Genomic DNA, 7632 nt, shown 5'->3' with positions numbered 1-7632 from the left:
CTTCTAGTCTCCTCTCCTGTTCCTGTTTACAGCTTCCCTCTTTCCTCTTTTATGCTTTTTCCTTTTCCCCTTCCTCCTTTTTTCTCTTTCCTCATCTCTTCCCTTGATTCATCCTCTTTTCCTCATTCATTTCCTCTGTCCTCCTTTTTTCCCCTTTGGTACCCCCTCAGCCCTTTTCCATTCATGTTGGCAATAGAAGAGGAGGAGAGGAAGTGACATAGTGAGGTTGAGAAGCAGAGTGAGGAAGACACACAATGAAAGAGAGAGAGAGAGAGAGAGAGAGTTAGGGGTCACCTGGCCAACAGAAATCCACTTGCAGTCTCAGCAGACTGAAAACATCATCTCAGTCCTCCCTTCACTCGTTTTTTTTAATCCACTCCTCCAATTTCCACCTCATTTTTACTGCCCTTCCTCTCTGCTTCTCTTACTCTCAATGTGTGTGTGTATGTGTGTGTGTGTGTGCGTGCACGTGCGTGCGTGCGTGTACGTGCATGTGTTTGTGCGTGTGTGTGTGTGTGTGTATACGTACAGGTATGGGACTAAATCCAGAAAATGGACGGAAGGGCTGAGCAAATTTCCTCAAAACTGACTTGGTTCTAATATACAACACACACACACACACACACACACACACACACACACACACACACACACTCTGATTAAAAGCAGCTGAACAAACCGACCTGAAGAGGGTCAGAAATGATGATCGAGGACAAGAAAAAAAAAGGAAACATTTCATCAATGGGACAGATTGATCGAGGAAATATTTCATTTTCAGAAAATGATGTGTTAATTTTAAAGTGACAGTCCAGTGTTCATTTGACCCATCCACCACCCCCAACCAATTTCTCTACAGACTTTGAATTTAATGTCAGCCATTTTTGTTCGTGTCTGAGATTTGTCCTCTTTTCTGGTTAATTTTTAGGATGTACTGAGTGTTACTGATAATTTGTTGAACAGACAGGCAGCCCATCTATAAAGGAATTCATATCGGTTTGGACTTAAGCACCCGGTGGTGTGGGATGCACAGATGAGAGGCTGAGGATGGAGCGCTGACAATCATGTACATTTTGGGCAATGAGGGAGAAAGGCAGTGATGGAAGTGAGGCGAAAATGAGGAGAAAGAGGAGGTGCAGCCCCTCCACCCCCTCCTGCCCTTAAATAAATTCCACTGGCATCTTGTAATTTTTTATTTTTGTGGCACTGCCGCTGCTGCTTTTTTGGCTGCGGGCCCCATCTGTTGGCCAGCTGCTAGATGTTTGGGAGGAGGAGAGTGTGTGTGTGTGTGTGTGTGTGTGTGTGTGTTTTCTTCCCTTAAACCTTCGCACACACACATATACACACACACACACTCACATACAAACATGCACACACACTAATACAGGGAGGGATTAAACGCTATTGGATGGGAATGTTTGCGGGTTTATGAATATGCATAACGGGCGAGAGAGGTTTAAATGGGTAGGAAAGGAAGAAGGAGAAGTGAAGGGAGAAAGTGGAGGAGAGAGAGGGGTGGGAATGAAGGATGAGGTTACTAGGAAAGGAGAAAGAGGGAAAGGGGGAGTAGGGAGGGAAGAAGAAAAATTCAAAAAAAGTGAGGAATTCAGAGGAGAGAAAAGGGACGGAGAGAAAAGAGGAAAAAGAGGAAATAGGGATGAAATGATGGAGGAAGGGAGAAGGAGACAGATAGAGAAGGAAGAAAAGGCATAGACATGCTGGTGAGGAGGGAGATATAAAGGAAAGACAGAAAAGAGAGAGAGAGAGAGAGAGAGAGAGAGAGAGAGGAGTTCACTAAGAATATCAATGGAGGGAAAAGGAGGAGGAGAAGCACAAGTGGGAAAAAGAAGAGAGGGGGATGTGAATAAAGAGAAAAGAAAGAGGAGGAAACAATGTAAGGTGGTGAGGAAGGTTAATAGAAGGGAGGACAGAAGAGGGGAAAGAAGGACATGAGTAGAGGAAGAGAGACAAGGATGAGGGAAAAACAGAGGACAGATTAAAAAAGGAAGCTACAAAAGGGAAGAGGAAGGAGAAAGGGAGTGGGAAGGGAGACTGACGGGGAAAGAGAGCGAAAATGGTGTTTAGGAGTGAGGAAGGAAAAACGAAGGAAAGACAGAAAGTGGGAGATGAGCATGAAGAAGAGAGAGAAAGGAACAAAGCAAGGAGAGAAGGAGCTCAAAGAAGGTACAAGGAATGAGGATAGAGAAAGGAGGAAAGAAGAGAGGAAGAAGACAGACGGGAGGGCAGAGGAGCGAGAGGGAGATCAGGCGAGGTAAGGGAGGAGGAAGTGGGAAAAGAAAGTGAGGAGGAGGGGGAGAAAGGGATGGATGGATAAATGGATGTGTTTGGGCGTGGTGCCAGTCCCAGGACCGGGGGGACCTTTGGGCAAGGCATCAGGGGGAAAAGAGAAACAGATGGTTTGTCAACCTTTTATTAGGCGTTGGTAAAGAAAACAAAGAAAACACCCAAAAAACATGAATCAAGCATGCCCTGGAAAAGCTACTTTCTGTCGCTGTGCCGTTTCTTTAGAGGTGCGTTTGTTTTCGGGGGTTTTTGTCATTTTTTCCTCATCTTTTCCTCATTTTACCCTTTTTGAAAAGTGTCTTTTTCTCTGACATGATGTTGACTGAAATGCAAATAAAGACTTGCACACACATGCTTACTGCATTTGTGAAGGTCCTCTTTGACAATATACATTCTGTAACCCCTTAACCCTCCTGGTTTATAGCAACAGCAGTTTAGAGAGAGATATCCTGACTTTTCCCTTGTATTAGTCAAGATCCAAAAAGACGACGTTCATCCATAATGCAACTTGGTAGTCTCATTTTAAGACCCACTTCTTTCAAACTCCACACCTCGAGCTTGAAACACAAGCCCTTTGTTACAACTGGTCTGAAACCCAAGTTGTAGCGACCCTTATGACATCACAATGACATCATCGGGGATCTTCACCAACTGGAAAAAGCTCCTCTAGAGCCACAGAAGACATGATGCACCTGTTTTCCAATACTGTACTCTTGAAAATGTACCAATCTTCGATGTGTAAAATCTGTGGAGTGCCCCCTTTGTTACTGATAGAGATGGGACTAAACTATGAAAAGAAAACTAAACTAAGGTGTTATAAAGTGCAAATTTAACCTTAAACCTAAAGGTCTTAAACCTCAAACAGGTCTTTGAAGAGGTGAGGACTGGACATAATGTCCTCTATTTTAAAGAATATCCTTTATTGTCTAAACATATCCCCAAACTACAAAAAACTAAAATGTCCTCACACATAATGTATAAACCTGAAACTTAACAAATACAAGAGCTTGTGTACTGAAGAGTCCTCCAACATGAACATTTAATGTTCAAAAATGTCCCTACTTTCCACAAATGCCCACACTTTTCAGTGTGCTCAATGTCCCAACATGTCACGCCCCAAAAATGTCAGCACTTCCCATAAATGCCCTCACTTTCCAAACATGTCCTCTTTACAAAATGTCCTTACTTTTCCCAAATGTTACCACTCCCCAAAAATGTCCCCACTTTCCAAAGATGTCTTCACTTTCTAAAAACGTCCCTAGTGTCCAAAAGACAAAATATCCTCACTCACAAGGTGCAAACTTGAAACTGGTCCAAACTAAAATAGAAATGCAAGCGCACAGAAACAAACAGATATAGCCTACACACACACACACACACACACACACACACTTTTGAAGCTTGTACTGCAAAAGAAATTTTAATAATCAAGAAAAATAGGCAAACCAAAAGAAATGAACACTGAAATGAACTGTTTTGCAAACACATAAACAGAATGTGTGTGTGCATGTGTGTGTGTGTGTGTGTGTGTGTGTGTGTGTGTGTGTGTGTATATAAGTGTATGTGCATGTGTGTGCGTGTGTGTGTGTAGCTGTATTTTTTTTTGTCCAGGTCAGACACTGTTGTGTGTGTTGTGTGTGTGTGTGTGTGTGTGTGTGTGTGTGTGTGTGTGTGTGACCTACTTTTACTGAACGGACATCCTAAAACACAACATCCTCTTTCTCTCTCTCAGTGGGTTGATAAATCCGTTCTTTATTTCTTTTCCTTTTTTTGTTCCTCTGTTGTTGCTTTAGACAGCAGTGGACATTTGTGTGTGTGTGTGTGTGTGTGTGTGTGTGTGTGTGTGTTCGGTCCTATTTATGGGACAAAGCCTTCAGTGACCCAATAAGTGAAACTGAAATCAGAGCGTTTTATTGTGAAACAGCTCTGCTGCTTTTATCAACAAACCCTGTTTAAAAGAATATAAAAAAAAAAAAAAAAAAGCTTTTTCCGATCTGATGCATACATGTATTATTAATAGGCTATATGATATTAATAATACACTAATACACTTTTCTTTACGCTTTTGTTCTTATACATTTTCCTGTTAGCCTACTTCTTCTTTCTTTTATATTTTGTCATGTTTTGTGCATGTGATGCTGTGGATACAAGGAATAAAATTGTCAAAACTAAACAAAATCATACAAAAGAACTAGTACAACTGCAATCATATGAAATTAACTTAGAGCAGAGCTAGTTCAGTTCAATTATAAACAAATGTAATAGTGTCAAAAACACAACAGGAGTTATCGCAGGACACATTACAGATAGAGTAGTTCTAGAGACACAGATATACAGATATGGAGAAATATGGTTCATAATAATCATAGCAGTTGGTTTGATGAACAGTGGCAATTATAGTACCAGTAAAGATAATAGCACTATGACTAGAAATAATAGTAGTAGCAGTTCAGGGCGTAGCAGGGCGTCAAGCAGGACCACGGCAGGAGCTGCAACAACGATTTAGGTGCCCCCTAAAACTAGTTTTAGTTGTCCTTTGACCCTTTTCACCCCAAAACACATCACATTGTTGCTTTAGCTTCCTATTGAACATTTACCCACTATTTGCAATCAATCATATCTTACACTGACATTACAGAAACAGAAGAAATTGTATTTTCCCACTTTCCTTTAGCAGGTAGCCTCGTAAGACCTTCCTGATCTGGCGAGCTCCAGTTTTTGGCCCGTCTATCACCAACATAGGTGATAGACAGATGGTTTATCCAATCAGCTAACCAGTATTTTCACCCCTTCCTAAAAGTTCTCCAACGGAAAGTTTCCAGATGGATATGCTGAGCAAATGCGAAGCGATCCATCTGGTGGAGTCAGGTTATGTAGCAGGTATCGTGCAGAATTTTCTTTTTCTTTAATCTTGATTGGGTGCATCTTATGCACCCAAAAGCCAGTGAGGGTGACTCCTACTGGTCGCTCCCGAGGCTGCACTGTTGGGGGATGAATCTGTGTGAAACTCCCAGGTGTTAGAGTACGCCCTCCAGGTGTTGCCCCTCATAAGCAGGTGAAAAGAAGCAGCTGGAGACCCATGTGTGACAGAGGTAGAACATGATTGTCTGCAGCCTCCACAGGACGATGGGACCTGGTTTTAACATCTGTCCTGAGTGATCCGATCACAAGTGGACAGCTCTGTCCGTGGGTTTTCACATGGTAGTAGAATGTCTCCATATGCGTCTTGACTGACCACTTGTGATCGGATCTCACTTCCCCGCTCTATATGCAATTGTACACGTGCATCATTGTCGGAGAAACAACACAGACCGGACAAAATGTTGCGTTTACTTAAAACTGGTAAACCTCATGGTGCATTCATAGTTATTGTAAAATACCCTTTTCTCATCTGCTTTTGTCTTTTAACAGCAATTTACTGGTGAAAGAAGTAATTATTGTTAAAAGTTATTGTTATTACATTGATAATCATTTAAATCCCCCCTTTTTTTTGTGCTGTTCAGAAAAGTGATCCGATCCGTGAGTTTTGTGATCTGTTGCATCCCTATTTGAGAGGGATGGGAAACTATATTTCAAGCCATCATGTCATTGTTTCATTATTGAAATGTGTGGTATAGTAACATAAAAAATTAATTGCTCCAAATATAGGCATTTTAAAACGTGGCAACCGTATTGACAATATTGGCGACCAAAAGCTGATGCCTGGTTGCCAAGCCGGCAACCACATTAAAAAGTTAGTGTTGAGCCCTGTGCAGTTCAGAAGGGAACTGGACATTGCTAAAAAGAAGATAAAAAGCCACACCGGTTCCAGTATTGGCACTGAACATCTGTAATGTGGGTACTTTGTGTATTGTAGCATTTAATACCTTGTTTGTCCTAATTTTCAGAAATTTTCCATAAATGTCCTCTTTCCAAAATGTCTTCACTTTGCCAAAGTGTTGTCCGTCTGCCAAAATGTCCTTTTTCCAAATGTCCTAACTTTCCAAACATGTTCTCTTTCTAAAATGTCCTAACTTTCCAAACATGTTTCTCTTTCTAAAATGTCTTAACATTCCAAACTAAATGATCACTCCCAAAAAATGCTCTCACTTGCTTCAAATTGGAAAGCCAATTATCTGTGAAATTTCCGTTTTAGTGTTTGATGCAACCTGAAAAGTCAATCAGGATTTTAAATGTTTGTAATCTGAGCCTGGTTTAAGAGACACTGAGCACTAAATGTACATCTCTAATGTGTGTACTTTGTATACTGTAGCAGTCAACATAAATACCTTGTTTGCTTCCTTTTTTTCCACAAATGTCCTCTTTCTAAAACGTCCTAACTTTCCAAACATGTTCTCTTTCTACAACGTCCTAACTTTCCAAACATGTTCTCTTTCTAAAATGTCCTAACTTTCCAAACATGTCCTCTTTCTAAAACGTCCTAACTTTCCAAACATGTTCTCTTTCTAAAATGTCCTAACTTTCCAAACATGTTCTCTTTCTAAAATGTCTTAACTTTCCAAACTAAATGATCACTCCCAAAAAATGTCCTCGATTTCCAAAAATGCTCTCACTTGCTTCAAATTTGAAAGCCAATTATCTGTGAAATTTCCGTTTTAGTGTTTGATGCGACCTGAAAAGTCAATCAAGATTTAAAATGTTTGTAATCTGAGCCTGGTTTAAGAGACACTGAGCACTAAATGTTTCTGAGCGCATTTTGACATTTTGGACAAACCACTTCTTGATCCCCTTCTTTAGTTAGAAGCGTGACCTGGCTAAGAAGCCTCCATGTTGGATTCAGCAGACGTTACATTAGAGACTCGCTCAGGCTTTGGCACCATAACACTGCAGCTTTTCTGGCTGCAGAATGATTTAACATAATGTAGTTCACCAACCAGCCTTTGTAAATCGCTGCCTTAAGCACCACCTCCCCGCACACATACAGGTACCTACCAGCAGCCCCCTTTTAAAATCCCCTCCTTTTAAACATATTTTGCTGGTTTGAACGTTTTGGACTTTCAGCCTTGTTTTAATTAGTGATTTCCTTCGAGAAGAGCTTAAATGAATCATTAGTCAGAAATCCATCAGCAGCGCCAGCTTTTTACTGAAATAAAAAACCCCAAGGTGCACCAACCTGGCATTACCAATACAGTCATTTTATTCTAGTTTTCTCCCTTTTTTTTCTTGCCTCTTTTTCGCTTAACACAACTCCCCTGACTGAACGAGAGACAGGCCCTAATTGGTGGAGTATTAGAAACCATTATTCCTAATTAAACATCACAGAAGACGCTGTCAGAGTTGGACTGGCGGAGTGATTTAAGACATGTTGAACCTCTGGCTTCGTAACAAAGT

Source organism: Perca flavescens, chromosome 16, assembly GCF_004354835.1.
Source record: "Perca flavescens isolate YP-PL-M2 chromosome 16, PFLA_1.0, whole genome shotgun sequence".
Classification (NCBI taxonomy): Eukaryota; Metazoa; Chordata; class Actinopteri; order Perciformes; family Percidae; genus Perca; species Perca flavescens.
The sequence above is the reverse complement of the archived record's forward strand: the minus strand, read 5'-3'. Positions refer to the sequence as shown.